Source organism: Scyliorhinus torazame, chromosome 4, assembly GCF_047496885.1.
Source record: "Scyliorhinus torazame isolate Kashiwa2021f chromosome 4, sScyTor2.1, whole genome shotgun sequence".
NCBI lineage: Eukaryota > Metazoa > Chordata > Chondrichthyes > Carcharhiniformes > Scyliorhinidae > Scyliorhinus > Scyliorhinus torazame.
The window spans coordinates 306,374,342-306,388,894 of record NC_092710.1 but is presented as its reverse complement, the minus strand read 5'-3'; the positions used below and the strand labels follow the sequence as shown (position 1 = coordinate 306,388,894).

At 51.0% G+C, this 14,553-nt stretch overlaps 1 protein-coding gene and 1 non-coding gene across 2 annotated transcripts in view; one reads left to right on the top strand and one right to left on the bottom strand.

The window, feature by feature from the left end:
• The window catches only part of LOC140411050 (monocarboxylate transporter 10-like), a 268,489-nt gene that overhangs the window by 149,014 nt on the left and 104,922 nt on the right, over nucleotides 1-14,553 (bottom strand). The gene's annotated exons all lie outside the window — the stretch shown is intronic.
• LOC140415457 (5S ribosomal RNA) lies at nucleotides 2,956-3,074 on the top strand. Its single transcript, XR_011944560.1, has one exon. It is a non-coding gene; the product is annotated as a 5S ribosomal RNA (ribosomal RNA).

Here is a 14,553-nt window from a genome sequence, read left to right as displayed (position 1 = left end):
GGCCCTCTTAACCGGCCCATTTAGGCCTCTCACATTCCACGTAATCAGCCGGATTGGGGGGCTACCCCCCCCCCCCCCCCCCCGCTCCCCGCCATACGACGTAAGGGGGGACCTTACTTCACCTTCCCACACGGGATTCAATCAAAAGATTTCCGTTGGGGCTCCTCCGGATTGACTAGCTCCCGTATCTCTTAAAATTGTGACTTCTTTACCTGCTCCTCCTGATACACATGAGTAAACTTTACCCACACAAGTAAATTCTTGAAATACATCTGGCACCTTCTTAACAATTACTTCTTGAACAGGCTGTAGAATCGTTTGCACCTCCTTCGCTTCCCTTGGGCTTTCCTTTCCCACTCTAACAAATCCCACTGTCTTATCCTGTTTTACCACATCAGCCTTCCCAGTGCTTTTCTTCAACCACCAACACTGTGACTTTACATGGCCTAGTTTATTACAGTGAAAACATTTGAAACTTTTCATCTCTTTTCCACCCTCCTGGATTTATTTTGTATTCTGAGGTACACTCTCCTTATTATCTCCCATCAGATCACCGTTACCTTTACCACTTGAGTATTTCTCATGCCCCCAGTTTCTATCCCTCACCGGCTGAAACTGATGTCGGAAACCAAGCTTTGATTTATGAACTAATTCATAATCATCTGCCATTTCTGCTGCTAATCTCACAGTTTTAACCCTCTGTTCTTCCACATGAATTCTCACTACATCAGGAATTGAAATTTTAAACTCCTCCAAAAGTATAATTTCCCTGAGAGCTTCATACAAAGAACAAAGAAAATTATAGCACAGGAACAGGCCCTTCGGCCCTCCCAGCCTGCGCCGATCCAGATCCTTTATCCAAACCTGTCACCTATTTTCCAAGGATCTACTTCCCTCTGAAACCCGCCCGTTCATATATCTGTCTAGATGCATCTTAAATGATGCTATTGTGCCCGCCTCTACCACCTCCGCTGGCAAAGCGTTCCAAGCACCCACCATCGTCTGCGTAAAAAACCTTTCACGCACATCTCCCTTAAACTTTCCCCCTCCATACCTCTCATAACCTCAATCAGGTCCCTCCTCAACCTCCATCTTTCCAACGAAGACAATCCTAATCTACTCAACCTTTCTTCATAGCTAGCACCCTCCATACCAGGCAACATCCTGGTGAACCTCCTCTGCACCCTCTCTAAAGCATCCACATCCTTCTGGTAATGTGGTGACCAGAACTGCATGCAGTATTCCAAATGTGGCCTAACCAAAGTCCTATACAACTGTAACATGACCTGCCGACTCTTGTACTCAATACCCCGTCCGATGAAGGCAAGCATGCTGTATGCCTTCTTGACCACTCTATCGACCTGCGTTGCCACCTTCAGGGTACAATGGGCCTGAACTCCCAGATCTCTCTGTACATCAATTTTCCCCAGGTAAATTGACCATTCCATTGACCGTACAGTCCGCTCTTGAATTAGATCTTCCAAAATGCATCACCTCACATTTGCTTGGATTGAACTCCATCTGCCATTTCTCTGCCCAACTCTCCAAACTATTTATATTTTGCTGTATTCTCTGACAGTCCTCCTCGCTATGCAACTCCACCAATCTTAGTATCATCTGCAAACTTGCTAATCAGACCACCTATACCTTCGCCCAGATCATTTATGTATATCACAAACAACAGTGGTCCGAGCACGGATCCCTGTGGAACACCACTAGTCACCTTTCTCCATTTTGAGACACTCCCTTCCACCACTACTCTCTGTCTCCTATTGCCCAGCCAGTTCTTTATCCATCTAGCTAGTACACCCTGAACCCTATACGACTTCACTTTTTCCATCACCTGCCATGGGAAACTTTATTAAATGCCTTTCTGAAGTCCATGTGTATGACATCTACAGCCCTTCCCTCAAAGAATTCTATTAGGTTTGTAAGACATGACCTTCCCTGCACAAAACCATGCTGCCTATCACTGATAAGTCTATTTTCTTCCAAATGTGAATAGATCCTATCCCTCAGCATCTTCTCCAACAGTTTGCCTACCACTAACGTCAAGCTCACAGGTCTATAATTCCCTGGATTATCCCTGCTACCCTTCTTAAACAAAGGGATAACATTAGCAATCCTCCAGTCCTCCGGGACCTCACCCGTGCTCCAGGGTGCTGCAAAGATATCTGTAAAGGCCCCAGCTATTTCTTCCCTCGCTTCCCTCAGTAACCTGGGATAGATCCCATCCAGACCTGGGGACTTGTCCACCTTATTGCCTTTTAGAATACCCCAAACTTCCCCCTTCCTTATGCCGACTTGACCTAGAGTACTTAAACATCCATCCCTAACCTCAACATCCTTCATGTCGTTCTCCTTGGTGAATACCGATGCAAAGTACTCATTAAGAATCTCACCCATTTACTCTCGACTCCACACATAAATTCCCTCTTTTGTCTTTGAGTGGGCCAATCCTTTCTCTAGTTATCCTCTTGCTCCTTATATACGAATAAAAGGCTTTGGGATTTTCCTTAACCCTGTTAGCCAAAGATATTTCATGACCCCTTTTAGCCCTCTTTATTGCACGTTTGAGATTTGTCCTACTTTCTCGATATTCCTCCAAAGCTTCATCAGATTTAAGTCGCCTAGATCTTATGTATGCTTCCTTTTTTAATTCAAATTCGAACCCGGGTACCCAGAGCATTACCCTGGGCCTCTGGATTATTAGTCCACTACCCCACTGTCACCTTTTATTTCCTTCTCTGCCACTGCTTTGCCTCTTCATTAAGAGACTCAAAGGAAGAAGCAGCTTGTTGGACAAGTTGATAGTCCCCTCCAGGGATTGAAACCTTGATGAGGTGGAGAGGCTTTACGCTCCCACGACCCTTGAGCGATGCCTTCAGGAGCTCTTTGCTCCTAGCAGGGCCAGCCATTGTGGCATGGTCTCCCATAAAGTCAGAGAACACATGCACCTACTGCCATACTAGTCTGAAAATGCCCAATCTCGTCTGATCTCGGAAGCTAATCAGACTCAGGCCTGGTTAGTACTTGGATGGGAGACCGCCTGGGAATACCAGGCGCAGTAGGCTTTTGGGGCTGGTTTAGCACAGTGACCTAAACAGCTAGCTTGTCATGCAGAACAAGGCCAGCAGCGCAGGTTCAATTCCCGTACCGGCCTCCCCGAACAGGTGCCGGAATGTGCCGACTAGGGACTTTTCACAGTAACTTCATTGAAGCCTACTTGTGACAATAAGCGATTATTATATTATTATCATAGAGACCCTGCAGTGCAGAAGGAGGCTTTTTGGTCTATTGAGTCTGCACCGACCTTCTGAAAGTGGACTCCACCCAAACTCACTCCCCCACGCTAATCCAATAACCCCTTCACCTAACCTACACATCTTTATTGGACACTAAGGGGCAACTTAGCATGGCTAATTCACCTAACCTGTATATCTTTTGACTGAGGGAGGAAACCGGAGCACCCGGAGGAAACCTGCACAGTCACGGGGAGAAAGTGCAAACTCCACATAGTCACCCCAGGCCGGAATTGAACCCAGGCCCCTGACACTGTGAGGTAGCAGTGCTAACCACTGTGCCCCCATGCCGCTCACAGACTAGTGCAGCACGGAGGGAATTGGCAGAGGTACTGCCCTTCAGTAGAATGCAGAAAAATCCCACACCACCATTCACAGAAACAAAATAGGTCTCCAGCACAATGCCCCGCAGAATAATCGGTTGTTTGTCTGATTTGCTACTTTGGTGCCTTGCTTTGTCTTTATTCATTCACGGGGCGTGGGCGTCGCTGGCTAGGCCAGCATTCATTGCCCATCCCCAATTTCCCTCGGGAAGGTGGTGGTCTGCCTCCTTCTTCAACCTGCTGCGTGCAATCTGGCTGAAACATTTGCTCACGTAACAACAACTTGTATTGATATAGCAACCTTCATTAAAATAGTCATAAGTTGAACAAAAGCATTTCAAATTAGCAACACCAAACACAATCTGGCACAAGGACTAGAGTGCCCGAAGACATATTCAAAGAGGTATGGCTTCAGGAGCATTTTAAAGGAAAAGCTGGAGAAGGGCGGGAATTGCAGAGCGGTGGGCCCAGGTAGCTGATGATTAGTACAGGTTAGATTGCGGTCTCAATGATCACTGTAAACACCACATTAAGGCTCACCAGAACAAAATAGTCAGATCATGGGCGTGACTAAACGGTCGTGTTGCGCCCAGCGCAGATCCAAGCTCGCGGTTAAATCGGGGAGAAGCCAAAAGCGGGAAAGCCGCCGGTCAAGGATCGGCCGCAATCTATCCAGCCCACTCCCATTGGCGGGATCCGGATTCCACCTAGACGTGGCGCGAAGTCAATTGAGGCCAATGACGGGCAATTTCCATTTCATTAGCGAGGTGGAAGCCTGATCTAACAACCTCCTGTGATCGAACCGGCTCCCCGGAGAACGGTCACCGTTTAACACTCCTATTTACAAACAGGAACCAGCTGCTGAGGGGAACGGAGGAGGTGAGTAGCCATCTTCCTGCAACCCAGGGGCAATGGGGAGTGTGGGTGGGCTCCAGGGGGGTTTGGTCTGGCCGGGAGGGGGGGTTGGAACCCCAGATCATAAAGGCCATCCCCCCAATTCTCCATACCCATATCGGGGGCAACTGCAGCCACTGCCTGCCTGACCTATAGAACACTTACTGGACAGAGCCCTGTGCCTGGTTATATGCTGACGGTCACGTTAACTCCCTTTGACTGTGAGCAGCCTCTAGCTGCACAGCTGAAGACTATTGCTAATAGGAATTGGCATGGTTAGTTATGCTAGAGCAAGGGCGTCATGTTGGTGCAGTGGTTAGTACTGCTGCTTTCAGCGCTGAGGACCCAATTCGAATCCCGGCCCTGGGTCACTGTCCGTGTAGAGTTTGCACATTCCCCCTGTGTCTGCATTGGTCTCACCCCCTGATGCACGATCAATGACCACTAAAGCGAGGTTGTAGTCCAACTGAAGTCTTTAATAAACTAGATGTTTCCCCCAGCAGCTCAGGTACAGAATGAAGGCTGCTGGGGCGGCACTGGTTCTTATACCCCGCCTAGCAGGACGGAGCTATCATACATTCTAACCAATAGAAAGCATAATGTTTCCACCAATGGTGTTTTAGCCTATCAGGTACTGTAATACCTATAATACCACATTCACCCCCTGTTAAAAAAAGAGTCCGGCAGGGGTGGTGGCCTGAAACTACATAACATGGCAACGTGGTAGAATTAGTTATGGAGGTACCGTAATACCTCCGTACAGTTTCTAGTAACTATTTACAATTCTGATAGCTATGTACAATTGATGGTTTATATTTACAGTTTACAATTAAAATGAAGCAATCAGTCGATTGGGGGCCCTGGTCATCCTCTGTGATCGTCGGAGCTTCGGTGGTGACTCCGGTGGAGGCTCGGGCGTCTGTGACTGCGGGAGCGTGGCTTCGATCTCCATGGCAGCTTCGGCACCCCTAGACAGCGCTGGTGGATAAAACGGTTGACCTGGTAAGGGAGCGCCTGCGGGGGGCGTCGGTGGGTGGGGGGGCCTAGAGGGGGGCGGCGGAAGGATCGATCCTCCTGTAAGGTGCTGCGGTGGAGGGGAGGGTGGGACTGGTGGCTGGGGTGTGCGTGGAGCTCCGGCGTGCGCCAGGTCCCGTAGGGAGACTGTATCTTGTCGGCTGTCGGGGTACGCCACATAGGCGTACTGGGGGTTAGCATGGAGCAGATGGACCCTCTCGACCAATGGGTCCGACTTGTGCGCCCGCACATGTTTTCGGGGCAGGATGGGTCCGGGTGCTGCCAGCCAGGTCGGGAGCGAGGTCCCAGAGGAGGACTTCCTAGGGAAGACAAGGAGACGTTCGTGAGGTGTCTGATTGGTGGTCGTACAAAGCAGTGACCGGATGGAGTGGAGGGCATCCAGGAGGACTTCCTGCCAGCGGGAGACTGGGAGATTCCTGGACCGTAGGGCCAGTTGGACGGTCTTCCAGACCGTTCCGTTCTCCCTCTCTACCTGTCCGTTACCCCGCGGGTTGTAACTGGTCATCCTGCTCGAGGCGATGCCCTTGTTGAGCAGGAATTGGCACAGTTCGTCGCTCATAAAGGAGGACCCCCTATCACTATGTATGTAAGCGGGGAACCCGAACAGTGCAAAGATGCTATGGAGGGCCTTGATGACGGTGGTTGCGGTCATGTCGGGGCAGGGGATGGCGAATGGGAACCAGGAGTACTCGTCAATCACGTTCAGGAAGTACGTGTTGCGGTTGTTGGAGGGGAGGGGGCCTTTGAAGTCCATGGCGTGCATCGTGGCCTTTGCAATGTCTGCTTTGATGCGGCTGAAGGCCTGGCGGGCCTCTATCGGCCGGGGAAAAGCTGTTGATAGGATCAGGGGACGGGCCTTGTCTGCATAGTTGGGGACCCACTGGGCATAGTAGCTGAAAAACCCTAGGCAACGTTTCAGGGCTTTGGAGCAGTGAGGGAGGGGGAACTCCATAAGGGGGCTTTCAGGGTCGGGGCCTATAACTCCATTTCGCACTACGTAGCCAAGGATGGCTAGGCGGTCGGTGCTAAACACGCATTTATCCTTGTTGTATGTAAGGTTAAGGATTTTAGTGGTCTGGAGAAATGTTCAGAGGTTGGTGTCGTGGTCCTGCTGGTCATGGCCGTAGATGGTGACATTATTGAGATACGGGAATGTGGCCCGTAAACCGTACCGGTCAACCATTCGGTCCATCTCGCGCTGGAAGACCGAGACCCCGTTGGTGACACCAAAGGGAACCCTTAAGAAGTGATAGAGCCACCAATCTGCCTCGAAGGCAGTGTATTTGCGGTCACTAGTACGGATGGGGAGCTGGTGGTAGGTGGACTTGAGATCCACCGTGGAGAAGACCTTATAATGCGCGATCCTGTTTACCAGGTCGGATATGCGGGGGAGAGGGTACGCGTCCAGCTGCGTAAACCTGTTGATGGTCTGACTGTAGTCGATGACCATCCTATGCTTCTCCCCGGTCTTTACCACCACTACTTGAGCTCTCCAGGGGATGTTACTGGCTTCAATGACCCCTTCCCTCAGTAGCTTTTGGACCTCTGACCTAATAAAGATCCGGTCCTGGGCACTGTAGCGTCTGCTCCTGGTGGCGACGGGTTTGCAATCCGGGGTGAGGTTCGCAAACAGGGAAGGCGGGTCGACCTTAAGGGTCGCGAGGCCGCAGACAGTAGGTATAGGGCCGCCGAATTGGAAGGTCAGACTTTGAAGGTTACACTGGAAGTCTAAACCCAGGAGTGTAGCTGCGCAGAGGTGGGGAAGGATGTAGAGATGGAAATTTTTGAACTCCCTTGCCTGGACTGTGAGGTTTGCTACACAAAACCCCTTTATCTCCACTGAGTGTGAACCGGAAGCCAGGGAGATTTTTATTCATGGGGTGAATGAGGAGAGAACAGCGCCTTACCGTGTCAGGGTGTATGAAGCTCTCCGTGCTCCCAGAGTCGATTAGGCAGGACGTCTCGTGCCCGTTGATGAATACGGTCGTCGTAGCAGTTGAGAGTGTTCGAGGCCGAGACTGATCCAGGGTCACCGAGGCTAATCGCAGTAGTTGAGAGTTCTCTTCGAGCAGTGCGTGGTCAGACGAGCTGGGGTCCTGGGGGTTCATCCAAGATGGCGGCTCCCATTGGTAGCACATGGCTGGGGGTGCACAAAATGGCAGCGCCCATTCCCCGCAACGTGGCGTCCGCGGGACAAGATGGCGGCGCCCAGGGTCCGCACGTGGCCCTGGAATATGAAGATGGCGGCGACCGTTGGCCGCATGGGGACCCTGGAGAAGTTTGTGGTTGCGGTCCGCATTCGCCGCCGGAGACCGCGGCAACCGCACGGGCCTGGCATACCCCCACGAAATGGCCCTTTTTGCCGCATCCCTTGCAGGTGGATGCGCGGGCCTGGCAGCGTTGGCGGGGGTGCTTGGCCTGCCCGCAAAAGTAGCAGCAGGGCCCCTCAGGGTTGCCAGGCCGCCTTGCAGCGCAGGCCTGTGGGGAACGGGGAAAGTCTCGGGGGCGGCCGCGGATTGGTTCCACGCTGCCCAGGGGGCTGCCGCAAGGTCGGGAACGTAAGTGCGGGCGTTCCTGGAGGCCATGTCCAGGGAGCCTGCAAGGGCCCGTTCCTCCCTGAGACCTAGGGTGTCCTTTTCTAACAGACGCAGGCTGATTTGTGAAGATAGCATACCTGCCACGAAAGCGTCCCGGACTAAGAGTTCCGTGTGTTCGCTCGCCGAAACGTGCGGGCAGCTGCAGCTTCTTCCCAACACCAGGAGTGCGCGGTAGAATTCCTCCAGCGATTCCCCAGGGGTTTGTCGCCTTGTTGCAAGCAGGTGCCAGGCGTAGACCTGGTTTACCGGGCGAATATAGTGTCCTTTTAGCAGCTCTATTGCTGCATCAAAGTCTTCCGCTTCCTCGATGAGGCTGTAAATCTCCGGGCTCACCCTGGAGTGCAGGACGTGCAGTTTCTGCTCTCCCATGGGTGTGTTTTCGGCTGTCCCGCGATACCCTTTAAAGCACGCCAGCCAGTGCTTAAAGATTGCCGCTGAGTTCACTACGTGGGGGCTAAGTTGCAGACACTCCGGCTTGATTCGGAGCTCCATCCCTTCTTCTTAAAAAAAACTAGCTTATTAAATTGATGCACGATCAATGACCACTAAAGCGAGGTTGTAGTCCAACTGAAGGCTTTACTAAGCTAGATGTTTCCCCCAGCAGCTCAGATACAGAATGAAGGCTGCTGGGGCGGCACTGGTGCTTATACCCCACCTAGCAGGGCGGAGTTTTCATACATTCTAACCAATAGAAATCATACAGTTTCCACTAATGGTGCTTTAGCCTATCAGGTACCGTAATACCTATAATACCACACCCCCACAACCCAAAAGTTGTGTGGGGTAGGTGGATTGGCCACGCTAAATTGCCCCTTTATTGGAAAAAAAAGAATTGGATACTCTAAATCTTTTTAAAAAGTTGTGCAAGAGCACTTCACAGCTCTCAAGTGTATACCCGTAGGTCGCCGTGTCGTGTCACAGACAAGTGTTTCTGCCTTGCATTCGAATCAGCTGCGAGGTTCAGACACTTTGCCTGAGCTTCAGGGCTGTCAACAACAAAGGCAGAAGCCAACAATCAAACACCCAAGAGCTGGACTGCATCAACAGGGATATCCCTGCAATTAGAGGGCGAGTGTGTGGGTCAGGGGAGGGGAGCTGAGCACAGTCCCCAGAGTGCGCCTAACTGGGGTTTAAGGTCCTGGGTCGAGGGGTTCCCGCTTTGGCCGGGAGGACGCGTGTGCAGGGTTGGGTCCTCCAGCATAATGGTTCGGTGGATGTCACATGGCACTAAAGAGAAGGCGGGACCCGTAGGGGCCGGCCTTGGGGTATTTGAGAGTCCCGGGGTGGACACCCTAACTGATTGTCGGTCTCTCTCCTTCTCATATTCCTTACAGATATAGCAATATGAATGGTAATGTTGGCCCCTCAGCAGCTGCCCTGGTGGCAGCACAGATAGCGAGACACCGGAGAAGGCAGTATTGGCCCTTCAACGGAGGCTGAAATGGCAGCCCACCTGCAGGAGGCCGCTGCACATTTGGAGGACCTGGCTACGCATCAGGCCAGGGAGGGGCCCATGGGGGAAGCAGGCGACAGCCCAATGTATGCAGAACGTGACAGAGGTGTCACATGTATCAGGTGTAACGGACAGTCTCTGGAGGGCCTGAGGGACCCGGCAGCCTCACCGGTATCACGGACATCACTGTGCTACCCTGTACTGCCCACTGACATTCAGACGTGTCGTTCTCGGGAAGGGGGGGGAATTCTGTGGAGAACCTCAATGTTCACCTGCGTCAGGGACACGTCCCTCATTGACGGAGGCACGCTCTGCATAACATCGGCAATGTCCACCTGCGTCTGGGACACGTCCACTGATGACCCCACCATAGCTGTGTTGGCCTTGGTGCCACACATTGTCGGCATCATCCCCTGCACCCTGGCAGGCAAGACCGGTGCCAGGGGGCTGGTGTTCACTTCCCCTCCAGGTTCAGAGGAGGTTGTTTATCTTCGCATGACATAGGATAGGTATTGGTCCTCCCCGTGATGCTGCCTGAATCGACGGCCGCTGCCACTGCTTCCCATGTAGCCTTGGCGGCCCTGTGGCTGGTCACCTGACCCGCTCAGGGACCAGGGTATGCCGCCTCACCTCCATTGCGTCTAACAGCCTGGCCAGGTCAGCAGCCCCAATCAGTGGAGCAGGTCTATGCCGTGCCATGGCCGCTAACAGAGAGGACTGTGTTCGGAGGAAGTGTTTATGTGCAGCTCCCCCTCGCCTGTGGAGGGTAGAAGGGGCGGTCCGTGTGAATCAGCTGGCAGGACAGCCAGCTTTTGGCAAGGAGCCCATAGGGGATCTCGTCCAGCACCAAGTGGCGTTAAATATCGGCAGCGGTCTCTCCGGGCCCACCATTGGGAAGCACCTGGGAAGTCCTATCCCCTACAGCACTTAAAACGTCCCCGTTAAATTGCACTCGATACGTCTCCAGCACATTGACATTAGACAATGTATGTAAATCACAGCACTTGCCTGGTCCATGATGCTAAAGTGAGCCCATTGAAACGATGACTGAAGCAGATTGCCGTACAAAGTAATTGGGGAGCACAGGACATTCCCTTTCCTCGATAAAGAATCACTGATGCCTGGTCCCTTAGATGGCAAACAGCATATTGAGTCACCTCTCTCCTGGCAATCAATGGAAGATTTGTACCATCTCTGTACGGAGAATAGGGAACTGCTGTTCTTTCCAGCCTATTTGACAAATGATCCTGGAGCCAGGTGGGGAGGGGCGTTAGGACAAAGACAATCTTAAGCCGTTCTTAAAAGAGGGGGATGAAGGGGCGGAATGCAACCATCCAAGGCAGTACGTCGGCAGCAAACGATTGAACGAGGGGCTGCGTTTCAAAATAGTTTCCTATCGAGTGCTGCTAACGGAAACTCTGCCGTTTTAGATTTTTTTTTTTATTCAAAAAAATATACTTTATTCAATAAAATTTATCATAAACATTACAGAACATTTCGAATTGTCTTGACTGAACGTTTGCATCAGAGTTACACATTCCCTTGACTTTCTTCCATTCAATTTTGATAATATTATACACATATCACTCTTTACGTTACAATTCCTTCTTAAACATTGGCAATGTCATGTTTGTTTTATACATTGGAGTGTTGGTGGCCCAGACCGAGGGGGGTTTACACTGTTACCCGCCCCTCGGTGTACATTTGCTGGAAAAACCTTACACCGTGGTCTTTCCCCATTGCGCCTTGGCGGCAGCTGCCCCAAGCTTGAGTGCGTCCCTCAGCACGTAGTCCTGGACCTTGGAATGTGCCAGTCTGCAACACTCGGTTGAGGACAATTCTTTGCACTGGAAGATCAGCAAGTTTCGGGCAGACCAAAGAGCGTCTTTCACCGAGTTGATGACCTTCCAGCAGCAGTTGATGTTTGTCTCGGTGTGTGTCCCTGGAAACAGTCTGTAGAGCACAGAGTCCTGTGTCACAGAGCTGCTCGGGATGAACCTTGACAAGTACCACTGCATGTCTCTCCAGACCTTCTTTGCAAAGGCACATTCCACAAGGAGGTGGGTGACCATCTCATTTCCCCCACAGCCACTCCGAGGGCAGCGTGCATTGGCGCAGAGCCTTCGGGTGTACATGAAGAATCTGACAGGGAGGGCCCTTCTCACCACCAGCCAAGCTAGGTCTTGGTGCTTGTTTGAAAGTTCTGGTGATGAGGCGTTCTGCCAGATGACTCTGACAGTCTGCTCAGGGAACCATCCAACGTCCTCCACAGTCTCCTTTTCCCTGAGGGCCTCGAGGACATTACGTGCTGACCACTGCTTCATTGCCTTGTGGTCAAAGGTGTTTTTCTTCAAAAACTTTTCCACGAAGGACAGGTGGTACGGCACAGTCCAACTACTTGGAGCATTCCGCGGCAATGAGGCCAGGCCCATCCTTCGTAACACCGGGGACAGGTAGAACCTCAGTATATAGTGACACTTGGTGTTTGCATACCGGGGGTCCACGCACAGCTTGATGCAGCTGGACACAAAGGTGGCCAACAGGATGAGGGAGGCGTTGGGTACGTTCCTCCCTTCTCCAGAGGTTTGTACATGGTGTCCCTTCGGACTCGGTCCATCTTGGATCTCCAGATAAATTTGAAGATGGCCCGGGTGACTGCTGTGGCGTAGGGTCGGGTTATGGGCCAGACCTGCGCCACGTACAGTAACACCGAGAGTACCTCACACCTGATGACCAGGGTTTTAGCGCAGTCTCAATCAATGGGTGGGAATCAGAAAAGTTCCAGATCAATTCTGGAGTCAGGCAGGGCTGCCCTCTCTCCTCTGCCCTGTTTGTGTGCTGCATAGAACCTTTTGCCGAGTCCATCAGGAAGGATCCGGGTATAAGAGGAGTGACAATCCCAGGCAGTGGAGGCATGCAAGTCAAGGTCTCCCTGTACATGGACGACGTCGCCGTCTTCTGCTCGGATCCTGCGTCTGTACGCAGGCTCTTGACCACCTGCGACCAGTTATAACTGGCCTCGGGAGCCAAGGTAAACCGTGGCAAGAGTGAGGCCATGTTCTTTGGGAACTGGGCCGACCGGTCCTTTGTCCCCTTCACTGTCAGGTCAGATTACCTGAAAGTGCTGGGGATATGGTTCGGAGCTGCTGGGGCGTGTACCAAAAACTGGGAGGAGAGTATAGCCAAGGTAAGACAGAAACTGGGCTGGTGGGAGCAATGCTCCCACTCTGCCGGTTTAGATTTAAAAAAAATTTTTTCAAAAAATATACTTTATTCATAAAATTTATCATAAGCATTACAGAAACATGTCAAATTGTCTTGACTGTACATTTCCGGCAGAGTTACACATTGCCTTGACTTTCTTCCATTCAATTTTGATATTATTATTCACATATCACTCTTTACATTACAATTCCTTCTTAAATATTTACATTGTCATGTTTCTTTTATACATTGGAGTGTTAATGACCCAGACCGAGGGGGGTTTACACTGTTACCGCCCCTCGGTGTACATTTGCTGTAAAAACCTTACACCGTGGTCTTTCCCCATTGCGCCTTGGCGGCAGCTGCCCCAAGCTTGAGTGTGTCCCTCAGCACGTAGTCCTGGAACTTGGAATGTGCCAGTCTGCAACACTCGGTCGAGGACAGTTCTTTGCACTGGAAGATTAGCAAGTTCCGGGCAGATCAAAGAGCGTCTTTCACCGAGTTGATGACCTTCCAGCAGCAGTTGATGTTTGTCTCGGTGTGTGTCCCTGGAAACAGTCCGTAGAACACAGAGTCCTGTGTCACAGATCTGCTCGGGATGAACCTTGACAAATACCACTGCATCTCTCTCCAGACCTTCTTTGCAAAGGCACATTCCACAAGGAGGTGGGTGACCGTCTCTGCCGTTTTAGATGCCTTGGAGCCACAAATTAAGACAAAGAGGTTTGACTTTCACAAGCGCAGGAAATGCCGAAGGGTGTCCACCACTAATGAGGCACTTTTGCAGTGTGGTTACTGCAGGAAACACAGCAGCTAATTTACACACAGAATGAACCCATAAACAACAAATGTGATAATGAATAGGTTTAGGGATGATAGTTGAGGGATAAGCCAGTGTGTAGTTAGAGCAAATCCATTGTTTATTGGTACTATCCATTTATCGTTCAATAAACTGGTCTTGTCGTTTCTAACCATAGTCAGGAGAAACATGCACCAGCGTGCGAGAGATGTCAGCAGAATCTTTGTTCCTTTCCTGAAGAACCTAGATTGGGGGCGGATGTTTGCAAATCAACATCGGACATGTGGGAGGCTTTCAAGTGTCAGTTGAAAGGAATTCTGGACCGGCATGTTCCTGTGAGGAAGAAGGATAAATACGGCAATTTTCGGGAACCTTGGATGACGAGAGATATTGTAGGCCTCGTCAAAAAGAAAAAGGAGGCATTTGTCAGGGCTAAAAGGCTGGGAACAGACGAAGCCTGTGTGGAATATAAGGAAAGTAGCAAGGAGTCAGGAGGTCTAGAAGGGGTCACGAAAAGTCATTGGCAAATAGGGTTAAGGAAAATCCCAAGGCTTTTTACACATACATAAAAACCAAGAGGGTAGCCAGGGAAAGGGTTGGCCCATTGAAGGATAGGCAAGGGAAATTATGTGTGGAGCCAGAGGAAATGGGCGAGGTACTAAATGAATACTTTGCATCAGTATTCACCAAAGAGAAGGAATTGGTAGATGTTGAGTCTGGAGAAGGGGGTGTAGATAGCCTGGGTCACATTGAGATCCAAAAAGACGAGGTGTTGGGCGTCTTAAAAAATATTAAGTTAGATAAGTCCCTAGGGCCTGATGGGATCTACCCCAGAATACTGAAGGAGGCTGGAGAGGAAATTGCTGAGGCCTTGACAGAAATCTATGGATCCTCACTGTCTTCAGGTGATGTCCCGGAGGACTGGAGAATAGCCAATGTTGTTCCT